Source organism: Phalacrocorax aristotelis, chromosome 9 (genome assembly GCF_949628215.1).
Source record: "Phalacrocorax aristotelis chromosome 9, bGulAri2.1, whole genome shotgun sequence".
Classification (NCBI taxonomy): domain Eukaryota; kingdom Metazoa; phylum Chordata; class Aves; order Suliformes; family Phalacrocoracidae; genus Phalacrocorax; species Phalacrocorax aristotelis.
The window spans coordinates 37896090-37919277 of NC_134284.1; the positions used below are offsets into that span (position 1 = coordinate 37896090).

Consider the following 23188-nt stretch of genomic DNA (forward strand, 5'->3'; position numbering starts at 1 on the left):
TGCTTTTGCTGTGTTCAGGGCTTCTGCATTGTATCAAAAAAAAAAAAAAAAGACAGATTAATGCCTAAATGATTATACTAAGTCATTTACATAATCTATTCATATGCTAGCTACATTGTGTATTTCTGACTCTTTTAGGATAAACTTGTTTTAAGAATTTGTTAAAATATGAAAATGTGTTGAAGGAAATATTTTTTCCGTAGTTTTCTCATATAGAATAGAAATCTCGGGCATCTCACTAACCTTAAGGGACTTCTTTTTCCAGGTCAGAAACCCAAAACATTGAGATTAATATTCAGGTAGCCGCAGAAGCACCAGAGATTTAAAACTCCAATTAATATAATCCAGAAACTGACATTTCAAATACCACTTGCATGATACTGCCAAAATATTAATGTCTGCCTAAGCGTTAGTATTTTGAGATTTAATATGTGGTATTATGGATGTCTGTTTCTTATACTGCCCAACAGGAAAACCCCAAACCCCTTCTGGAATCTGGCCTGAGGATCATGTCCTGCTGCAGTGACGGTGGCGCTGGCCGAGGACCCTGCCACCAGCCAGCACCCCGTGCCACCACCCTGCCCCGCTGCCCCCACCTCGGTGCTCGTGACCCGCCTCTGCGGAAGGGCTCCTAGGCAAAACCTCAAAGGGGCACCCTTCGCTATTTCAGCTGACCTGCCCCAACCACCAGCTGGATGTCGATGGGCGTCCTACTTCCCACCAGCATCCTCCAGACGCGGCGGGAAATGCTCCTTGAACAGCAGCAGGGGGTTTGCCCGCCTTCTCACAGCTTTGGAGTGACTTTCTAACCAAGGCAGATGTACCCGAGTGGGAAGTTTTAGCAGGGCCTGTAGCGATAGGACAAGGAGTGATGGTTTTAAAATGAAAGAGGGGAGATTCAGATTGGATCTAAGGAAGAAATTTTTTATGATGAGGGTGGGGAAACCCTGGCCCAGGTTGCCCAGAGAGGTGGCCGATGCCCCATCCGTGGGAACATGCCAGGCCAGGCTGGACAGGGCTCTGAGCGACCTGCTCTAGCTGAAGATGTCCCTGCTCATGGCAGGGGGTTGGGCTGGATGGCCTCTAAAGGCCCCTTCCCGCCCAAACCGTTCTGTGACTCTATGATTCTACAGACCTGTAGTGTCCAAGAAGAGGAGGAGAAATGTTTCACGTCTCACGGGTTGTGGGAAGAGCATTCATTACAAACCGAGCGAAGGAACGACACGAGAAAAGGTTCGAGAGGCTGAGGTGTGGAGACGGCGTTTCGCTCCGGCGCAGGAGGTGGTGAAGGCTGTAATGCCTCATTTATCTCTCAGGGCTGGATCAATGCGCCGCTTGTATTTACTTCCCTCAGCGTCAGAAGTGTGGACCAAATCCTTGAGAAGTGCCAACCAGACAATTGTCTTGGGTATGATTAAATAAAATTATTAAATAGGGCCTATTCCTTTTTTAATTAGATTGCATCAGAGCTTCTTCCATTACAGAGAAGATGATTCGGTTCAATTACCTTTATTCTCAGATGTGAAGCATTCTAACACACTTTTTTTTTCCTTTGTTAAATTAATTTAATTAGAAAACACTATTTTTATGAAACAGGATACTGTAGCCTCAAGAAATGAATTTTCGTATGCAGAATACTTGGGGAAAAAAAGCAATGAAAATAATTTTGATAAGCCTCAGACAGAATATCTCTATTGTTGCTCATGCCCTGAGGTTATATTTTTAATTGCTTATAATAAATATAACTTTATTAATTAGAAATTATCTCAAAAGGAAAGAGACTTTTTTTCTGCTTTTACGGTATACAGAGGCTTAAAATAAAATTACTGCTCCTAGGGGTAGGCACATCTAATTTACCTTTCTTCTTTGCTCTCAGGCTGACAACAAAACCAAGAATATAAAATCTTATCTTGTTTCTGTGGTTATTTCATATATATATATAATTGAGAAGCAGGTCGTTAGCCCTTAACTGAAGGAAATTTGGGAAGTTTCTTATGAGACTCTTTCTCGTTGAAACTTCTTCCCTCAGGTTTGTGATGGGAATCTCACTTGCCAATGAAAGCAGGGTGTCCGTGCTTTGTATTCATTTTTTCCTTGTATCACATTTTTCTATCTTATTTCTTGCAAAGTCACAATGTTAATTTTCTCTTCTGCAAGATGTCTTCCATGTGCAAGACGCTAACTTGGGGGTAATGATGGGATTTAAGATTGAGGAGTTGGTTGTAGGATATAAGAAAAAGGGAAATAGTAAGGCATAGCATCTTTTTGTCCTTTCTTTCACTCTTAAATTTAAAAATGAGGAAAAAAATCCATAGATTTCATTTTTCTTCACTGGAGGAAATTTTTCTCAGCTGTACAGGACAAGTTGACTTGAGACACAAATAATAAGGCCAAGATGTTCCCAATCTTACTAGATTTCATACTAGGAGTGAGAAAAACTTCCCACAGTTTGGGCTTCGCAGGAGCTTCTCCTCAGCCGCTCCCCTCTCCCGCAGTGCAGCTCCCACACCGGGAGCAGACCTGGCCCTTGTTCTGGGAGGCTTTTTCAGGGACCATTTGGGTGCTTTGGGTGCTGGAAGTGTGAAAAGACCAGAGCTGGGGTGGGCTCAGCCCGTGCGGGGTGGTCAGGGCTTTCGCAGACGGAGGCTTGCTGGCTCCAGGTCCTTGTCTGAAGCTCAGCCAAGTGCTAACGGAGGGTGAATAAGCTGGATTGATTTCTGCTCGTCTCCAGCTGCTTTCGCTTTCCCGTTGCCAACAAGAATCAGTGCTTCCAAAGCACAATAATCCATGGATTTTTCCTTCTTCCTAACAGTGCTAAAAAATGCATCCTCTCCCATCTTATCATGTGCACCTTAATTTTTGTATATACCTTTCTCAACCAAGATTCTAGACTGCGCTTTTATGCTTGTTTGCAAAGAAGAGCAATTTAACCCAAGCCTTATGTGGAGGTAAACAACAGATGAATTTGAATTTTTGGCATACTCTGGGATGGAGCCCCACGTCCTGCTCGCTGGGTGTGCCGGGTGCCACCAGGCCCCTCTGGCACAGCCATGCCGCCTGGGGCTGCGAGTCCTGCTTCGCCCAGAGGCACCGGCCGGCTTGGGCTGAGCGACCGCCTCCAAAACAAGGGGCACGGCGAGGGGTGTAAACCTGGGGACACCTGCGGTCGCTTGCTGCCTTTTCCCCAAATCGTTATCATGTTTTACTGCTATCGGTTTTACCGTTTCTCGGTCGCCAGGAGGAAAGCGCTGGGCATCGTGCATCGCCAGGGACCCGCAGAGCCCCGCACAATGTGCTGCTCCTGCCTGTGTGATGGGCGCCGCGCACAGGGAAAGCTAAAGGAAGATGTTGAGACCACATCTGGGGGGCTGCGTCCAGTTCTGGGCCCCCCAGTTTAAGAAGGACGTGGAACTCCTTGAGCAAGTCCAGCGCAGAGCTGCCAAGGTGATCAGGGGCTGGAGCATCTCCCTTGGGAGGAAAGGCTGAGAGACCTGGGTCTGTTCAGCCTGGAGAAGAGAAGGCTGAGGGGGGATCTCATCAGTGCTTATAAATACCTGCAGGGTGGGTGTCAGGGGGATGGGGCCGGGCTCTTTTCAGCGGTGCCCAACGCCAGGCCAAGGGGCCACGGGCACAAGCTGGAACACGGGAAGCTCCCCCTGAACATGAGGACAAACCCCTTCCCTGTGCGGGTGCCAGAGCAGGAGCACAGGCTGCCCAGAGAGGCTGTGGGGTCCCTTCCCTGGGGACATTCACCCCCCGCCTGGACGCGGCCCTGTGCCCCTGCTCTGGGGGTGCCTGCTCATGCAAGGGTGGGACGGGATGAGCTCCAGAGGGCCCTTCCAGCCCCCACCAGTCTGGGATTCTGTTTCCAGACCCAGACAAACTACCTCTGATTTTAGCCTGGTTTCTCTTGGAGGTATTTACCTGGTTTTTTGAATGCAAAATATTCTGCCATTACTTCTGTGAAACTGAGGAGGATTGAATACTCTCTTCCTAAAATGTATTTCTTTTTCTAATTAAAAAAACTCATCAGGCTTATTTCAAACCTTTTCCTGCCCATTTGGTTTTTGCTGTCAAAGACGTCAAATACAATAAGTTAGTTACCTGGGAAGTTAAATGCATTTTTTTCACCAAACTCCTTCAATCTGAAAAAAAAATACACAAAGTTCTGGAGAATAGTCTGGACAGTATTAATAAACCTCTCATTCATGTAAAAATAATAGTAATTCCTGATTCTCTGTGATCCTGAGACTTGCAGCTCCAGGACTTGCTCCTACCATGGGTCAAGCCGTGTGGGCAAGGGCTCCTGTGATGGAACTGGGTAGGTGGGGATCACCCACACCTGGCTTCCCATCACCAGTGTTTCCTCCTGCCCCTGTACCACCTCTCTCCTTGTGCTTCCAAAACTGCTGGTGCTCATAAACAGCAAAATGACTTTGAGGAAATGGAAAAAATATTAAACAGATGCAAGAAAATGTATTATCTTTTTTTTTCCTTTTCCATCCAGGCCAGTTCCTTGACCCACACAAACAGCTATGCCAAGAAAAGGGAGCGGGGTGGAAGCAGGAACGGGTCGGCTGGAGAAGGGGTGGCTCTGGCTGGAAGCACGGCTGCCTTGCAGATGCTGGAGGGGAGGCTGGTCCCGCGAGGACTTGTCGCAGACGGCACGGTTAGTCCCAGCAGATCTCATCTCCACAGTCAATCTAAAGCTATGTTTATACTTAAAACCTGCGACATGACTATGCATCTTTCTCTGCTATTGTTTTAAATCTCTGTTACAAATACTACAGAGGAAGAAGGTGTCTTTGATTCGAAAGGAAAACAAAATCTCCACCTGGGTTTAAGAGGGAAGAAAACACCGATGCAAAAAGGCAAAAGGAGAATACAGGGAAATGTGCAAATCCACAGCTGGGAAATCGGGGGAGAGAAGAGAAGCTCTGTGTCAGTGGGAAGGGACAGGCAGTGGGATTAAGCAGGATAAGGAGTGTTTCTCTCTGAATAAATAAAACCCCAGCAGTGTGATTGGGCTGCTCTCAGGCAAAGACCAAACATATTGGGATACAGAGAGGCTGAAAACCCTAAATGTGTCCTCACGCTCTGTGTGGAAAGAAACAGGATGATTTATTCATGTCTTACTGTGATAATTAAATGCTTTCTATTCCATCTGTAACTGGGCAGGATGTTAAAGAGCAACTGCTAACCATTTCTGAATCAGCAGGACCACACAGTTTGCTTCTAAGATCATTAAAAAATGGCCAGGAATCTCCGGGAGCTGCTAACCTCGTGGACCTGTTTGTTGGCTATTTTTAACAAATCATGAAACATTGGGAAAAGACTGTGGGAACAGATAACTAAGTTATGTCAGTATTTAAAAAAGGCAATGGGATGTCCTGAAGTGCCAGAGAGTCTGATGTGGGTGATGGTAGTGGATGGTGGCAAGGCTGATATAGGATTATCCGTTGTATGATCAGATGATATCCCATATTTGATTATCTAACCATATTTGCTGGGATGTTCTCTTGTAATCAATACCAAGTCAGAAGGTTGCAGCATAATAATTGCCAATGAACTTTGCTTAACAGGAAGAGTTTTGTTAAGTTTGGTTCTGCTTTGGCTGGTATCTTAAGCATTTGCTTAATAAAGGTAACTGACATATCTCAAAGTGCGTAGGAGCTTTGTGCTCGTACCGCTGCAGTGTGCAGAGCCACTTCAACACACTCCAAATGGGTGGAAACAGCAGATAAACAGCAAATACATTTCAGCAGCTGACAGTTCTGCAGAAAGTTTCTCCTGTGGTTTTCCAGGGAACTGTCCTTTGCCCAAACTAATCAGTAGCTTTACCAAAAACATACACCTGATGTAAAAAAAATATATATACTTTGCTAAGAATTTGTAAATGTGCAACCCCAGGAAGCGTCTCGCACCTCAGACTTGTATTTCACTTGGAGACAATAGGAGGGGAGTTACAGCTAGAAGAAAGTGACCTGCCGTGGTCCGTGGCAGAGGTGGCAGGAGAATTTAGGTTAGCTGGTTTGGAGAGAGGGGTTGGCCCCTACACCACGGGCACTTCCAGTACAGCCACAGGATGCTGATTTGGCTGTTGGTTGAAATGCAGAGAGATTACTGGAGAAATATTGCTTCCACAGCTGTAACAAGGCCACCATGTCTCCTGAGAAGTTATGAAGTGAAGGAGACTTGAGGAATCGGTTTGCTCAAGTGTTTAGTGGCAACACCATTTTGCTCTCAGATCTGTCCATCTAGGGGCCAGGCATCCTAATTCCATTCTGTGTGTTCTGTTTCACCTGTGCTGGTACCTGTTTAAGAGTTTATTACTGAAATTTGCAGAGAATGGGGTCTGAATGATTCATCAGGGAGGCAGCTGGAGTCTGAAGGGCAACGTGCATAAAAGGATGCACCTCTGAATGACAGAAAGCAACAGGCAGCGGCGCACCCCAGACCTCAGGGTCATGTTCTCATAGAGGAGAGCAGGACTTCTGTCACTCCTGGCACCAGCAGCCAGAAAGTTAAAGATGACGTTGGTTAGCAGTGTGGGTGTTGTTAACCAGCCCGGGGCGGCTGGGTCTGGAGTGGTTCCACGTGTCCGACCCCCTCCAGCACGGGGATGCCCATGTGTGGCCATGTGTCCTGTATCCCCCGGGGTACTCCCACCCTCAAGCCCAGGGAGGCGATACTCTGGACTGCCTTGACTGGGAGATGAGGGATGCCCTGGCCCACGGGGCTTTTCTTTGCTTTAGGATTTGCCTTTATAGGAAATCACTAAAAGCACTGCACCAACACATTATGAAGGCAACAGTGCCACAAGGGCAACGGCTCTGAAGCTTAATCTCACGCCAGCATGAAACTCCTCTGCTCTCCAAGGCTACGCAGGGACTCACATTTCTTACCACACTTAAGGAAAATCACATTTCTTTCTAACCTCTTAAAAATGCTTCAGGATGTTGGCTAAGTTGAACTTCATGTTGACCAGAAATATCCAGGTGCTTCAAGGTATAACCACTGCTTTGTTGTAGAGCTACGTGTGTTCTTTTATATTGCGTGCCATAGCTGTCTGAAAAGGAAAGGATATTGGAGAGGTTTTCTGAGTCAAAGGTAATGATCTGTCAAGATCTTAGCAAAGAAGTGAGAAACTTTTAAGCTAGCTAAAAGAATGAGTAGAAATAAAAATGTTAAGTAATTAATTAAACAATGCTTAAGTGAAAGGATGAGCCCTTTGAAAAACTCCTGGCGTCTGACAGTACCGTTGCTGAATACAAGCCTCTCTTGAGTTATCAAGACACTGGCATGGGTGATATGTCAGTATGTAATGAGAGAATATTCCCTTAGGAGTACCAAAACATTTTTAAAAGGCACTTTTTTTTTTTAACGGAGCTTTTTAAATATTGCTGATGAGGAACTAATGAAAGTTTGAATGTCAGCCCTTCACAGCCAAAAGGCATAGTCCTCCACGTGGGAAGGCAAGAGGCAGATTAGTTTTCTCAAACGTATTTAGCATTGAACAGTGGTACAGCTTTCCATTGGAGAACCTAATTGTGAATGCCAGGAAGTCTGGCTGTTAAACACCTTTTCTCCACGCCCTGCAGCGGTTCCCCATGTCCCCTTTCCAGCGCTCACCCCTCCGTTCCAGGCAGCTGGGGCTCACCTTGCTCCCCCTCTGCTGCATCCCCAGCCTTGGCCAAGTGGCACCCGAGCACAGCATCCCCTGGGCATCGAGCTGGGCAGGGCGCTTGGGCACACCTCGCTCCCGCCGCTCCCGGAGCCCCAGGGAAAGGGGAAACATCGCTAACATCAGTCTGCCACCACCTAGCAGAGGACAGTATTTGGGGCCCATCTATGTGAGTGTTGAGTAGTGGGAAACAGGTGCTGTTTCTGTTTTCTCCTTGAATTAACAGTGTAGGTAATGGGATATGTTAGATTTGCATCACTTATTTTATAATGAATTGGGAACTGAAAAAAGGCATTGATTTCCAGCTCAGCAGTGCAGCAGCGGAACCATATGCACGGGTGAGAAGGGCTCCAGGAGCCAGAGCCTGGCCACCCTGACTTCATTCCCTTTGTGGTGAGAGTCGATCCTGCCTCTTCAGTTTTTGCTGGCCTCCTGGGGCGAGGGGGGAATGCTTTCTGCTCTGCACATTGCTTTCCTACCTTTAACTCAAATTCAGAATATTTGGGGGCTGAAATGAACATTGGCGATTTTTTGCACTGTAGATGCAGACTGGAGACGGGGGTTAACATGTCAGCAAAGTCAAATTGCCTTGTTCCAGAGACGTGTAACCCCACGGCCGGGTGAACAGGATGGGAGAAGTATGTTGTCCAGCAAATTAGCATGAAATGCTGATACTGGCAGCTTTGGTAAGCTGGTACTCACAAGCGAACTGTGAACCAAGCCAGGAGATACCATAAATTTACCTATATGCATATTTACATATATATATATATATATATGAAAATCTGCATCATCCCCCAGTTGCCCATGCAGTAAGCTCTGGCAGAGGGAGGAGGGGAGGACTGCTTCTGAATGTGAAGCCATATGAACATTACAGACTTTTACTAATCCAATACCTAGTGTCTTATTTTTAATTAGCTTACTGTTTTATATGAATCTTCATTTAATTAGACCAAACCAGCAGTAACCAAGCCCTTTAGGTGACCCCTTTGTCCCACAGCTCACCTCGCTGCCACAGGAAGGTTTTCCTGGGAAACTCGGTACCTTTCGGTGGTGAAACTTTGCAAACTGAAACAGAGGTGAAGGGAAATGAGCCCCGAGAAGTCTCACAAGGCCCAGCTGGTACATGGCCACGCTGGGCAGTACCAGGCAGAGATTTATTTAGGCTGTGGTAGGTGCATTTCGGGGATGCTTTTCCCCAAGCCCATGGTCACGATGCTCTTCCCTGAGCCCATGCTCACTCAAACGGTGCATTTTTGATGGATGCTTGTATCTAAGTAATGAAGCCTAGGAAGCTGCCTGAAGCAGGGGTGGCACAGGAGAGCTAATTTCTGCCAGTTTTCTGATTGCCTCGTGCTCCTGAGGCCATCTTCAGGGTGGTTGGGAGGGCTGGGGCAACCAGCCCAACCGGTGCCAATGCTCACGGGGCTGGCAGGGACCACAGCACAGTGCTCTGCCCTCCTCTGCCGCCACCCACTCTCGTGCAGTGGGTGCTTCAGTCATTGCATCCCATACCAAGCCCTTCTCGCCCGGAGTCACTGCTGTGTGGGTCCACAAGTATTATTAAGCTATTCTCCAAGATTGATTCAGGATAGAAGTCTCTAGGTAATGTAGGCAAGAAATCCTCCTGTCCTTTCCCAGATGCTCCTTTCTTCCTTTCTTCTCTACAATACCAACACAGCCGTGCTTTGAAGTCTTCTCTTCTGGGCCTTGCTGTCTGTGTTGCTCTGCAAAGTGTAAAGGAGAGAAAAGCTTTAATATATTGTGGCAGGGGTGCAGGGATGGGGTAGGGAGGGGAAGGTTAAAAGACTCTGACAATAGGCAAGGCTTTCCAAATAATATCCTTTTATGCTTGGTTAGAATGAGACTCCAGTCATGGTTATTACACATAATGATGTAACTGTAATTGCTTCTCTGTACAATGGTATTAAATTAAATTCACAAAATGTCAAGGTCCTTTGCATTTAAGTACAATTCAGCAAAGGTTTTAATCATAGAATCGATTAAGTTGGAAAAGACCCTAAGACCATCAAGTCCAACCGTTAACCCAACACTGCCAAGTCCACAACTAAACCCTGTCCCCAAGCACCACGTCTACACAGCTTTTAAATACCTCCAAGGACGGTGACTCCCCCACCTCTCTGGGCAGCCTGTGCCAATGCCTGACCACCCTTTCAGTAAATAAATTTTCCCTCATACCCAACCTAAACCTCCCCAATGCAACTTCAGGCCGTTCCCTCTCGCCCTGTCACTGGTGACCTGGGAGCAGAGACCAGCCCCCCCCTCACTCCAGCCCCTCTCAGGCAGCTGTAGAGAGCGAGAAGGGCTCCCCTCAGCCCCCTCTTCTCCAGGCTAAACCCCCCCAGCTCCCCCAGCCGCCCCCCAGCACACTTGTGCTCCAGACCCTGCCCCAGCCCCGCTGCCCTTCTCTGGACACGCTCCAGCCCCTCCAGGCCCTTCTTGTCCCGAGGGGCCCAAACCTGAGCCCAGCATTCGAGGTGGGGCCTCCCCAGGGCCGAGCACAGGGGCCCCATCCCTGCCCGGCTCCTGCTGGCCACCCCAGTGCTGGCACAAGCCCGGGGGCTGGTGGCCTCCTTGGCCACCTGGGCACTGCTGGCTCATGCCCAGCCGGCTGTCAGCCAGCACCCCCAGGGCCTTCTCCGCCGGGCACTTCCCAGCCCCTCTGCCCCAGGCCTGGGGCGCTGCCTGGGGTTGGTGTGACCCAAGGGCAGGACCCGGCACTGGGCCTTGTTAAACCTCACACAACTGGCCTCGGCCCATGGATCCAGCCTGCCCAGGTCCCTCTGCAGGGCCTTCCTGCCCTCCAGCAGACTGACACTCCCGCCCAACTTGGTGTCACCTGCAAACTCACTGAGGGTGCCCTCGATCCCCTCATCCAGATCATTCATAAAGATATTAAACAGAACCAAACCCAACACTGAGCCCTGGGGGACCCCTCTCATGACCAGACACCAACTAGATTTAGCACCGTCACCACAACTCTCTGGGCTCGGCCACCAGCCAGTTTTTACACAGCAAAAAGTCCACCCATCCAAGCCATGAGCTGCCGGCTTCTCTAGGAGGATGCTGTGGGAGACAGTGCCAAAGGCTTTGCTAAAGCCCAGGCAGACACAGCCACAGCCTTTCCCTCACCCACCAGGTGGGGTCACCCTGCCATAGAAGGAGATCAGGGTGGTCAGGCAGGACCTGCCTTTCATGAAGCCGTGGGGCTCATCACCTGGTTGTCCTGTATGTGTTGCATGACGGCACTCAAGATGATCTGCTCCATGACCTTCCCTGGCACCGAGGTCAGGCTGACCGGCCTGTAGTTCCCCAGAACCTCCTGGGCATCACATTTGCTAACCTCCAGTCGACTGGGACCTCCCCAGTCAGCCAGGACTGCTGGTAAAGGATGGAAAGCAGCTTGGTGAGGCTTTCTGCCAGCTGCCTTGGGTGGATCCTATGGGGTCCCATAGACTTGTATGTGTCCAGGTGATGTAGCAGGTCACTAACCATTTCCCTTTGGATTGTGGGGGCTCTGTTCTGCTCCCCGTCCCTGCCTTCCAGCTCAGGGGGATGGTTACCCAGAGAACAATCGGTCTTACAACGAAAGACTTTCAGCACTTCAAATGCTTTAAATGGACTGATATCAGTTTTTTGTCCCAACTTTCGTTATGAAACACCAAGACAACAAAACACTTCACCGGTGTGCCTTGGGAATTTCATGGCATTTGAAAACTGGAAGTGAAATACCCCCTGCACAGAAGTCACACCTTTCCCATGCCTGCTATAGACATTTGTGAAAAGCTGGCGTTGTGGCAATAAATTAATTTAGACCTTCCCTTTAGATAATGTCCTCACCACTGCATTTCCCAGGCTGATGAGAAGAATGCACTCAGGGCTGGCATATCAGGCTTCTTCTCGTGACCTTGAAATGAAGGAAGGGATGAGGGCTTACTCCAGGGCCATGACCGGGCGACCCCAGGACTGTGGGTGCAACTGGGGCTCCATGGTCAGGTAGGTCCGATTGTTGGGACCAGGTGCCCTGAAAGAGCACAGGTGAGCTTTTTTAGTGAATTTTCACTGAATTCAGTCAAAATTTAGATGTTGCTTTTCTATCGTTTCAGGCCCTTGCGAGCAGTCAAGGTAGGTAAAAATAATCCCCATGAGAAGCAACATGGTTTTTTAAGCCTAGATTTATAAGATGTGCAAATAAGTTGGGAAAAACATCTTTTTCATGAGCAAATACTCATGCAAAAATGACAGATGGCTCCAATGGCTCCATACACTTATGGATGCAGATGATCAGCTAAGTCTTTTTCACGTCTTTTTTTAGAGGTGACTTTGTTACCAGGGCCGGTAGTGACAGGGCAAGAAGCAACAGTTTTAAACTGAAAAAGCATAGATGTAGATTTGCTATAAGGAAGCAATTTTTTTGTGATGAGGGCGGTGAGGCGCTGGCGCAGGTTGCCCAGGGAAGTTGTGGATGCTCCATCCCTGGAAGTGTTCAAGGCCAGGTTGGATGGGGCTCTGAGCAACATGATCTAGTGAAAGATGTCCTTGCCAATGGCAGGGGGGGTGAACAAGATGATCTTTAAGGTCCCTAAGAATCCAAATCATTTTATGGTTCTGTCCACTCTGCGGAATGGTCTATGAGCCCGTCAGTGCTGAGGAGCAGCAACAGCCAGTTATACAGGGCATGAATAAGAAAGACAGCTTTCTATTCTTTTGCTACAAATATTGTAGAGAAAACCAAACACAAAGAAGTGAAAGGGTGGAAAAAAATGATCTCTTCGTGCTGCCTCTTCTCCATGGCCTTTGCAAAGCCCTTTTGGCTTAGCCGTGCCGAAGGCAGCCGCCGTTGCCATCCCGGGGCTGACCGTCCAGCAGCTCCCAGAGATGCTGAGCGGGAGCGACGGCTCTGGCAGGAGCAAGCGCCCGGTGCCTGTGCGCTGCGAGAAACGCGCTTTCCCAGCGGTGGGCGAGTAGCAGGCGGCAGCAGGGCACGGGGAGGCTGTTTAACAAGCTCTGCCTGCTGCCACCTGCTCACCTTTGTTCCTGATTAAGTCTTCAAGTGTAAAGTAATGTGAGATGAGGGAGCACAGTTCCATGAAATTACCTTTCCATTAAATTCCTTGTCATAAACGAGAGGGAAGGTGGTTAATTCAAAGCAAAGGTGAATGAAATAAATTTACTGTAAATCCCTCCTGAGCTGCCCCTTTGCTTAAGTTTTGAGCCTGCAGCAGCACATTATGTACCCTGTAGCACTGAAGGCTTTTGATCTGGCAGGTCAATACTTCTTTCCCTTTGAGCTGACGCTACTATGAATTGCTTCATCTTCCTCGGCAGGAACGCGTGCATCCCACTGAACTGGCCTCCCACAAAAACTCCCACTATTGATCTAATTTATGAATGAGGTCCTTGATTAAATTACCATTAATGGATACTGCACATGAAGCAGAGGCAAATGTCAGGAGGATTATTAGAGTAGGTGGGGGGGTTCTGAATTACTGAACGACTTTTTTTGTGCTTGCAGCCAACACTGCACGCATTACTTGGGAGCTGGGGCTGGGGCCACCGAGGCCAGGGAGCTGGGAGGTCCCCGTGGCACCACAAGCAGAGGCGTTGGGCTGCGGCATCAGCATGTGCAGAGGCAGCACGCTCAGGAAGATCTCTGTCTCCCGTGTGGCAATGCCCAGGTCCGACCTCGCTGTCAGGGGTGGGCTTTCCACGGGACTCAGCTGGGTCCCAGGGGCAGGGAAACTCCGATTTTTCCAGACCTCTGTCGCTGACCTGAGGGTTTGTCCTAATATTTCTGCCATTACTGCTCTGCAGACATTTCTGGCAGCTGCATCCCCTTTGCTGGGAGAACTGCTGCCTCCCTGCTTGCTTGGGAGAACTGGCTTCTCCCTTTGCTGAGCCACAGCCTGTGTTTTTCCCTGGCTCATCAGCAGTGCTCTGCAAAATCCTGTGTTGCTGGAGGCTGAAGAGAGTGAGGAAGATGCCAGGAAGCACAGAGAGTAATTCCTGCCTGAGGAGGTTTTGGTGCAGGCAGCTCGTCTGCTGGGACAGATGCTAGGGACCACAGGGGCTGGGGGGCTGGGCCACCTCGCTGCACGGCCATTCCCCCTTTCCCCTTGCATCCCCCGCCGCAGGGCATGGCACATGGACCTGTTTGCTTGATTTCATGTTCTGCACAGTCTGTGTCTTTATTGGTCAGGAAACACTACGAGAACATTCGTCTCCTGGCCATCCCCGAGCTGCTCTACGATAGTTTGTGGACATCCGCGTATGAAGAGGACCCTTGCAGAGCTGGGTATGTTGCCACAGGCTCTGCCACCAGCAGAGGTGGGAATGGGAGGAATACAGCCAATCCTGCAGATGACAGAGCCGTCGCGGGTCGGTGCTGCACACCAGCCTTACCCTGGGCTCCCACCCGCCGCTCTCAGCGTGTGCCTTTGCCTCGCGGGTTCGGCGCGTTCGGGTACGGATCGCTATCAGGGCAGCGGTTGCCTGACCCTTACAGGTTCTTCTGATGTACCAAACCCGCTGGGTGTTGTTCTGCCTGTGGCAGAAAGCGTGTTGCTGAGTTAATCCATCTGCATCAGAATATTAAATACCATCAGGATATTATATTCTGCATTTAAAGATAATTTTCGGCCATTTAGGATGAAAAGCACAGCACGCGTACGTGTGTGCGTCTGCGTGTTCACACCGCTGGAAGGGGGCAGAACAACGTGATTGTATTTGTAAGGTCGTGGATGCGGGGGATATCTACATTTTCATCTCATTCCTCTAGGGCAGATGTTGGTTAGGTGATCCTTTACAGGGATTTGAAAAGGCAAGTGGGCAGCTTGGGTCAAGACTCAGCAGTTTTGGCTTCAGATTCTGACTTGCTGTGTGACTCTAGGCAAATAATTTCATTTCTCTGTGCATGTATTTTCCACCTATAAAGAGGGGGTAATTTCTTTAAACAGTGGTGGTAACTTCTTCTGCAAGCAAATGTGACTGTTATGAGGCTGAATGAAGATGAAACACCCCAATGCTACAGTATTAGAGAGATGTATGGTATTGAAACCCTATAAATATTTAAATTTAGTATATTGGCCCAGGCAGAAACAGATCCGAGTTTGCATTGTGCACACACAGTGTAATCTTGCAGAATTGGTTTTAGCCGATTTCATCACACTGAAGACAAGTTAACAGCTTGAGAGCAGCTCCCGTGCAAAGGTAAGTCAAGGGTCCATGTACGGCCAAGGGTCTGGAGGCTCCCTGCTTTTCGGGATGACATTGGGCTGCTTTGAGCATGCCGAAAATGTGGGAAGAGACCATTGCCTTCAGGGGAAGCTGCAGGGTCTTTGCATTGAGCCTGGTGCTTGAGGACAGCTTTAAATCCTCTACTCATCGGTCAAACCAGCAGTGCTGGCTGTGCACAGCTTCCTCCCCTCCCCGGGCATTCCTCCTCATCAGCACCAGTCTGAGCTGAGGCAAAACACCTCAAAATTATAGCCAGGGATCGCCACCACCCCTAGCATTTCTGAACGGTACTCACGTAATGTATGTGTATGTATATGCACACACGGGGACACGCAGACGGGCTTGCCCTGGGCAACGGACCTCTCTTCCCCTCCGGCTCTAGGCATACCAAATTTTGATGATGCTGATTTGTTTTCTTCTGTGAGCACAGTGGCAAGATTATTGAAGATGAGAAGAAATATCTCGCATATAGCATGAATGGCAAACAGGCTACTCGCTACAAGAAGAAATCTGGCTGAAGCAGGGCCTGAAACACCCTTCTCCTCTCTAAAGGTTATTCACCGTATGTGGGAAACAAAACCCCTCCAGGAGTTAGGGCGAAGAGGGGAGCAAGAGACAGGAAAGGGGGTGGAACAAGGGTCAGGACACTCGTGAAAAGCAGAAGGTCAGTAGCATGCGGGCAGCCGGGAGGCTTCACCGCAGGAGCTCCCGCTCGGCCGGCGCTGGCGGGGGGAACTGCCCAGGAAAATTAGGTGCGCCTTTTTTCTCTCTTTCCTTGGCAGCAAAGCAGGGTGGTTTCTATTTTTGTCTTGGCTTGTTATGGAAAAAGATTAAATACATCATTAATCAGAGAATACAGTGGAAGCAATTGTAAGCTGAAAAAAAGAGAAAGAAAATAAAAAGAGAAAGAGATAGAACGTGAATAATAAATGAAAAGAACACAAATAGCTTAGTAGGCAGCAAATGGGAGATAATTATATCATTTCAAATAAGGTTAGTAAGAAAAGTTCATGCAATTGGCATAAAGGTTCCTGTTAAATTGTTATGCTCTTTCCAGCCCCTAAAAGACATAAATGTTCTGTGAAGGGAAGCCCTGGGGTAGAAAGAGCCACTATAGACCTCCTCAATTTGTGTGTAGGACTACGGCCCATTGCAGCCCAAGGGTAGCTACTGAAACTCTCTCCCCCAGTTTATTAATAATTAGAGCTATTACTTCTATTTCTAAAACATTCTCCGTTCTATAACTGTTTTTTGAAATGTTACCACTTATGAATTTGATATGTTCTACAGATTTAGAAAAATCAAACAGACCGATATAATTTCTCATTATACTTGACGCCTTAATGACCTTAGTGATTTAACAGGCTTAGCATAACATCGGAGGGGTATCCTTCCAGGCAAGTTTCAGGTCTTAAAGCTATTACCTGTAAATTAAGGTACTGTATGGAGAAAACACATAGCAAAAACATGTATGCAGAGCAATGCAGCAGGTAACTTGTTAGCAAGTTGTGTTCTCCGCCAGCAGTAAGTAGCTGTCAGCAGCCTGACAAAAATGCTCTGAAATAAGAAAATTACAGCATGAATAAATGGAAATGAAAATACCTCTGGGCACTAAGAAATTCAAACTGTGAAAGAGAAAGGTGTAAACTTTAACCACTGGCGTGGGGCACATGCGCGGGGACAGCCTCCGCGCGCTGTCAGGAGGAAGGGGGGCAGAAAGCGCCGGGGGGGGGTGTAGGGGGACGCAGCCGAGCTGCGTGGGTGTGGGGGACGGGCCGGCGCTGGCGACGGAGGAAGCTCGGGTTTGGGAAGGTGATGGGCGGCCATACGTGCGGGAGTGAGCAAGAGCTCCTCCACATTGCAATAGCCAGCCCTTAGCGAAGGCTTCCACACACAGCCGGGAAACCCCATGGCGAGCCCCTGCTCTGAGCCTTCCACACCCTGGGAGGCGAACCGGGAGGCGAACTGGGAGGGATGGACGTATATATGGATGTATATTGTATATATGGATGGCTCTTGTATATATGGATGGCTCTTGCATATATAGATGGGTATTTTATACAGCCTAACCTGCCTGCTGGGGGTACGTGCTCCCCCTGGCTGCTGGCAGGGCCTGGGGGATGGAGGCAAACTGGGGGGATGGAAGCGAACTGGGGGGATGGAGGCGAACTGGAGGGATGGAGGCGAGCTGGGGGGATAGAGGCGAGCTGGGGGGATGGAGGCGAGCTGGGGGGATGGAGGTGAGCTGGGGGGATGGAGGCGAGCTGGGGGGATAGAGGCGAGCTGGGGGGATGGAGGCGAGCTGGGGGGATGGAGGTGAGCTGGAGAGATGGAGGCGAGCTGGGGGGATGGAGGCGAGCTGGAGAGATGGAGGCGAGCTGGGGGGATGGAGGTGAGCTGGGGGGATGGAGGCAAACTGGGGGGATGGAGGCGAGCTGGAGGGATGGAGGCAAGCTGCAGAGCACGGCAGAGGTCGGAGCCAGGGGGAGCAGGGACATCCTGGGCTCCCACGGGGGGCTCTCGGCCCTTCTGACAGCTCAGCCCTGGCACCGGCCACGTTTCCAGCTTCTCAGGGACCCCTAACTGGAGCAGGGTTATGGGTGGCAGGACTGGGCTCCACCCCGAGACTGCCGTGAGAGGCAGGTCGTGCCCTCTCGCAGCGCACCATGCCCGGAGCGCCTCGCTTCAACCAGTGGCATTAGCACAGTCACAGTGTGCACTAATACCTACAAAACCACCTATGGAAGCTGGGAGAAGCAGTTTGGATGTATTAGCGGTTTAAATAGGTTCGGATCTGCTAATACCATTTGAAATTACAATAGGAATACTGTGGCAGAAAAATTTACAGATTTTTAATTTCATTGCAGATTAGAGGGAACTGGGACTTTGTGTGTTTGAAAAATGACATACTTCATAAATATTTAGTGTGTCAGATTGGCGACTGCAGATGTGTCATAATAAAATCCGAAGAAAATTGGTCTTCCTCCAGCCATTAATAACGGCCAAGCGAGCCAGCGCAGTAACGAAAACTGATCGGTGCCAAATGACCAAACACAACAGCACCAGAGACCCGACCCTCTTCATCAATCCCGGCCTAGGCGCTAAGGCCAGGTCTGCTCCCCGGGGACCCCAGTGCGGGAGGAGCTGCACCCCTGGTCTCGGGGGGACACAGACACCAGCGGGGGCCCTTTGTGCCACCACATCCCACCCCTGCCTCAGGCGTCTGCAGGAGGACGGTGCTGCCCGCCGCGCTGCTGCGTTGCTCGGGCATGGGTGCAGGGGTGCTATGGGGTGCAGGGGTGCTACGGGGTGCAGGGGTGCTGTGGGGTGCAGGGGTGCTACGGGGTGCAGGGTTGCTGTGGGGTGCAGGGGAGCTGCAGGGTGCAGGGGAGCTGCGGGATGAAGGGGAGCTGCAGGGTGACTCACACAGCGAAGGAGAGGCTGAAGGGCAGGTGGGTGCTGCTTTGCCTTCGCAGCAGGAGGAGGAGGAGGAGGAGGCGGCTGCTCCTGTGGGGGAGGGTAGCCGGGGAGCTGCACAGCAGGGCTGCTCTGAATACCCAGGTGGTGGGGGACTGACGACAGTTTTTCTCTCCCATGTTTGGAATCAAATCATTTGAATGTTACATTCCATGGGAAAAATAAGCAAGCAAACTGAAGGATTTTCTCTTCTCCCAGGCTGATGGCAGGGTCATTTTGCATAGCAAGAAATGTCTTTTTACACTCATCTCTACATATAATAGAAGCGAACCAGTAACGATGTTAACACGGATGTGCTCCTAATGCATAATCATTGGCAGACATTTACTTTTCAAAACTCTTTTAGATAAATTGCTGTTCTACCAATGCCCCCCTCACCTAAAATTTCTCCACCTCTTTCTGAAATGGGGTTGTTATAATATGTGGAACTTTAGGCATGTGCTTTATCTTTCTTCCATCTCTTTTTTGGAATCTTTGATCAGATCTACTGTCTTGTCTTGTGCAAAAACTTACTTTACCAACTATATAATATGTCTTTAGCATACAGTATGGGTTTGCTTCCAAACTCATTGAAGTTACCAGGAGCGTTTTCACTGACTGCTGTGTGTCTGAAACGAGGACATACCTATGTCTGGAGACATGAAAGAACTCCAAAGTCTGATTTCAAAGTCTAATTCCACATAGGAAGTCTTCAGGAACTCAGATCCCAAGTGGCAAATGTGTTATCTGTATAAAACACTTGAAGCCACTGTGCCTTATATTCTCCCAGGTGTTCCCTGTCCTGTATTTCAGCTAATGCTTCCTCCTAAAAGCCTTAGGCAAGAAGATGTCAAAGGGTAAAACCAAAATAACACAAATTTAGGTCTGGTTTTGATTATATCACACAAGTAGCCCAAAAGGTTAAGACACAGTACACAATGGCCTGGCCATCTGCTTTTTGGCCTGTTAGAGGAAGCTGTTGGACTGTTGGATCTGTGGTTTGAGCCAGTACAGCCTTTCTTGTAGTAATAAATCCAGCTTTCTCTTCACATAGCAAAAATGCAGGGAATATTTTGCTTAGCAACTTCTATGCAAACGTGAGTTTTTGCACAAGGTGAGATGACAGGTCTGATCAAAGGGAGGATACTCAGATTTCCCTCTTAGTTCCTTCTATCATGTTAGAAAAATATATTTGGGATCAAGAGGTTTGCACATCCATAGCAGAGCGGAGCGTTACCTGAGTGAAAGCCTTGCCAGTTCCACACAGGAACTGACAGTTCTCGGTAACTATCTAATTATTTTAAAATTTAAAATAGATAAATGAAAGTGCAGCTGTGTTTTAACTCTGTAGGTGGGGCAGTCCAGACAGACCCAACAACCGCTCCTCATCCCTCTGCTCTCTGTCCCTCTCCTGGAGCACCTCTCTGCAATCCCGGCGCTGAGAGCAGCTCTAGACAAGGTGACACTCTTCCCAAGGCCTTCCTCCATCTCCCCCGAGGGGAGCGACCTGCGGAGAGTCCTTCAGCTGCCTCTGTCCCGGATTAGGCAAGTTTCAGTTTTTAGCAAGTTGTGCAAAAAAGCCAGATGGAGTCGGTTGGTTTTGCAGCTTTTCTGAAGGCAGAGCAACACTTCAGGGTCAGCACAGCCCCCAAAGGAGATTCATTCTGCAAAGAATGGCCGAATAACGGCAGAATAATCAAAGCTAATGGCTGTTTGGTTGCTGAAGGTGTTTCTGCGGTGGGAGCAATTGCTGGGGAGCCTGGCTCCGCAGGCACAGCCGGGCAGGGCTCGAGCCAGCCTCGTCCCGCTCGCCTCCACCTGGTGCCGCAGCTCTGCCCCAGGCTGCCACCTTCTGCTCCCCGCCCGGCGTGTCCTGAGCGGTGGGTGCCCACAGCCTGGTTTCCAGCATCACCCCTAAGCTCAGCTCCCTAAGCTCTGCCTTCAGCTTTGGAGTTTCCTCTTGAGGAGATACTGAGGCACCAAAAATCCAAAGTAGCAGGGAAGAGAAGAAAATGGTCTGAGGAAACTATGGGTCCTATGGATTTGTTGCCCTTGAATTTTAAAGCGAGATGTATGATCCAGCCTGATTTGGAACAGGGCAAACGCTGATGCGCTCCTGGGTAGGACGTCGCTGAGAGCAGCAGCCCGGCTGCTTGGCTTTCCCACGGGAATGGAGGGAGTCCTCCGTGTCGGAGATGGGGGGTGAGTGGCTGCCACCTCTAGCACTTGGCAGGAAAATGCTGAGCCTTATAATCACAACTGGAAGACATGCTTTTAGAAAATGAGACTTCTTGGGTGCTTGATTGAAATCATCGCTGCATATCTGTTTCATTGAATTCAGGGACAGAGGAATATAATCTAATATTTCTGTGGGAGGTTTGTTTATAGATCTTTATTTAAAGATTTGGAGATGAGAATAAATTACTCTAACGTTTTCAGTGAGATATAGATCACTCCTAATCAGGTTTTTTGTCTGAGTTGGGGCAGGGAGACCTGGGATGACTGAGAGGCACGTCAGAAGAGGAGGCGCTGGCAGGACAGTATCCACGGGCAATGCCCAGACTCGCTGCTGTAATCAATGCAATCAGTGGATGAGGGTCACAGTAAGGGAAACCTTATTAAAATACACACCACATCTGTAAGGATTTGAACCGCAGGCATTCCTCACACATTTCATGACCCCTCCACTTTGAGGACAGCTTTTTCTGGGAAGGCAGTTAGAAATCTGCAACCCGCGACTCGAAATGAAGATTAACGGGAGCGGTTTTTTGGCCTGCAGCCTCCCACAGACCGTTTATTGTTGACTATGATGTTTCCAAATGGTGATGGACTTGAATTTAGAGAAACAAGATGGCACTGACAGATGCAAACCGTTGCTTTTGGCAGCTGGAAGCTGAGCAGCTGAAAGGAACAGTATTTTGCTGCGGAGCTGGAAAACTTGGCAGCAGCTCAGGCTTTAAAAGCCCACCCCTGTTGCTGGGTGGATGGTTTATAGCCTTCACAGATCATCAGGCTTCGTAACGGGAAGAGGCATGAAATTTGGAAAGAAGTGGCAAAACAGTGGTGATGTTCCCTTGCTAATCGCCTCCTGCTCTGCCAGAACGAGGTGGCAAAACCCAGGGCCTTTCGGCGCTGCCACCACCGGGAGCCCAGAGCCCTGCGGAGAGGGAAGGCAAGCGGGGGAAGAGGTCGGAGCAGAGCTGGAGGAGGCTTAACTGGAAGCTCCGGGAAATCTCAGTGGCACAAAAGCAGTGGGCAGCAGCCGGTTGTGGAGCAGATGTCCACACCTCTTCCTTCTTCTGGAGGAATAATGACCACATGGTTAAACAGTGCTGGGGGAAAGAGGGTTTTAAGTAAACGTGAATGTAACAAGAATTACTTTGGGTGTCTGAAATACCTATTGGGCAGTATTTCAAACACTAGCTATTTTCACTAGTGTTTAAAGGCTTACCTAATGTACCCTTTGGGGCCAGTCAGTGGCCGGTGTCGTACTGCGTAGATGTGAATTGCTTTTCACAGAATCCCAGAGTCACAGAATCCCAGGCTGGAAGGGACCTCAGGGATCATCTAGCCCAACCTTTCTAGGAAGAGCCCAGCCTAGACAAGACGGCCCAGCACCCTGTCCAGGTAACTCCTGAAGGTGCCCAACGTGGCCGAGCCAACCCCTTCCCTGGGGAGATTATTCCAGTGGTGACTGTCCTCCTTTTGAAAAATCTCCCTCTGGTGTCCAGTTGGAGGCTCTTGGTTGATCAGGAAGGGCCATGGCAGAGGCGATGAAGGTGATGCATCTGCCCGAGCGTTGGTGTCTAACGCTGTTTGACCCATCCCTCCTGGGCAGGAGTTCCCATGTGCCCTGTGCCAGAGGCGCCCGTGCCAGTGTTATCCCAAAAAGCAGGTTCGTCCTCCTGGGGTGCAAAATGCCAAACTACACAGACCAGAGGTATTTTATTCAAGTCGGTTTTGCACAAAGATGGGTGCTGGGTGGTAACCCACAAAGCTGCACCCCGCACGGAGAAACTTAAGGCATTTAGACAGTTAAATGTGTCAATCACAGCTAATATTCACACGCCTCAGCTAATAATTGGTTAATTTCTCACTTGGAAGTAACACTACAGCTCACTTTTAATTCACCATGTATGTGCGTAGATTAAGGGACTACTAGAGGGGGGCGGTTCCTGGCCTATGGGCCTGACTTTTAGTATTATAATGAGGATAGTTCCCCTCCTGGGCACTTTGTTTTAGTTCTTATCTACATCCCAATTAGTTGCTCTCCCTGACTACACACTTTATCACCCCGTTCTCAGCGGCTTCTGAGGCGGGATGTTTGCTGTGATCAGTCCCTCAGCTCTCCTCAAGGATATAATCCTAAAACAAGTGCTTTCCTGTCTCTCCGTTCCCATCTCTGGTCCTCAGCTTCTGTTTTGCCAGGCTCGCATAGTTCATTGCTATGTCTTTAGTGGACAGTTCCAAAAATTCTGTTTTCTTAGGGATATCAAGAGTCCTGGTCTCTGCACCAGCTGGAGGACCTGTATGGCCACAGGCTCCGAAGGGCAGCCCCGCTGGGCATCCTCTCTGTAACAGAGGGAATTCAACGGGTCTGAGAGTTAGTTTTGGAGTTAGATGTTGGGGTTTTTTTTCATAGCTGTGCAATCTCACTGCCAAAAGGATTTCTTCTTTCCTGTTCAGTTTTACTGGGTTTCCGAGGCGCTGCTGCGGGGCAGTGCTGGGGCTCCCGGCGGGCTCTGCTCCCCATGGCACGGAGCAGGGGCGCCCCTGCCCTCCCAGAGACCC

At 49.3% G+C, this 23188-nt stretch overlaps 1 long non-coding RNA gene across 2 annotated transcripts in view; it reads left to right on the forward strand.

Annotated features, from left to right (window-relative positions):
* Window positions 1-9618, forward strand: part of LOC142062246 (uncharacterized) — a 60941-nt gene extending 51323 nt beyond the window's left edge. For both annotated transcript variants that reach the window (XR_012662410.1, XR_012662409.1), the window contains 2 exons: window positions 471-1408; window positions 4508-9618. This is a non-coding gene — a long non-coding RNA (uncharacterized LOC142062246). The remainder of the gene's footprint in view (window positions 1-470; window positions 1409-4507) is intronic.
* The last annotated feature ends 13570 nt before the right edge of the window (window positions 9619-23188 follow it).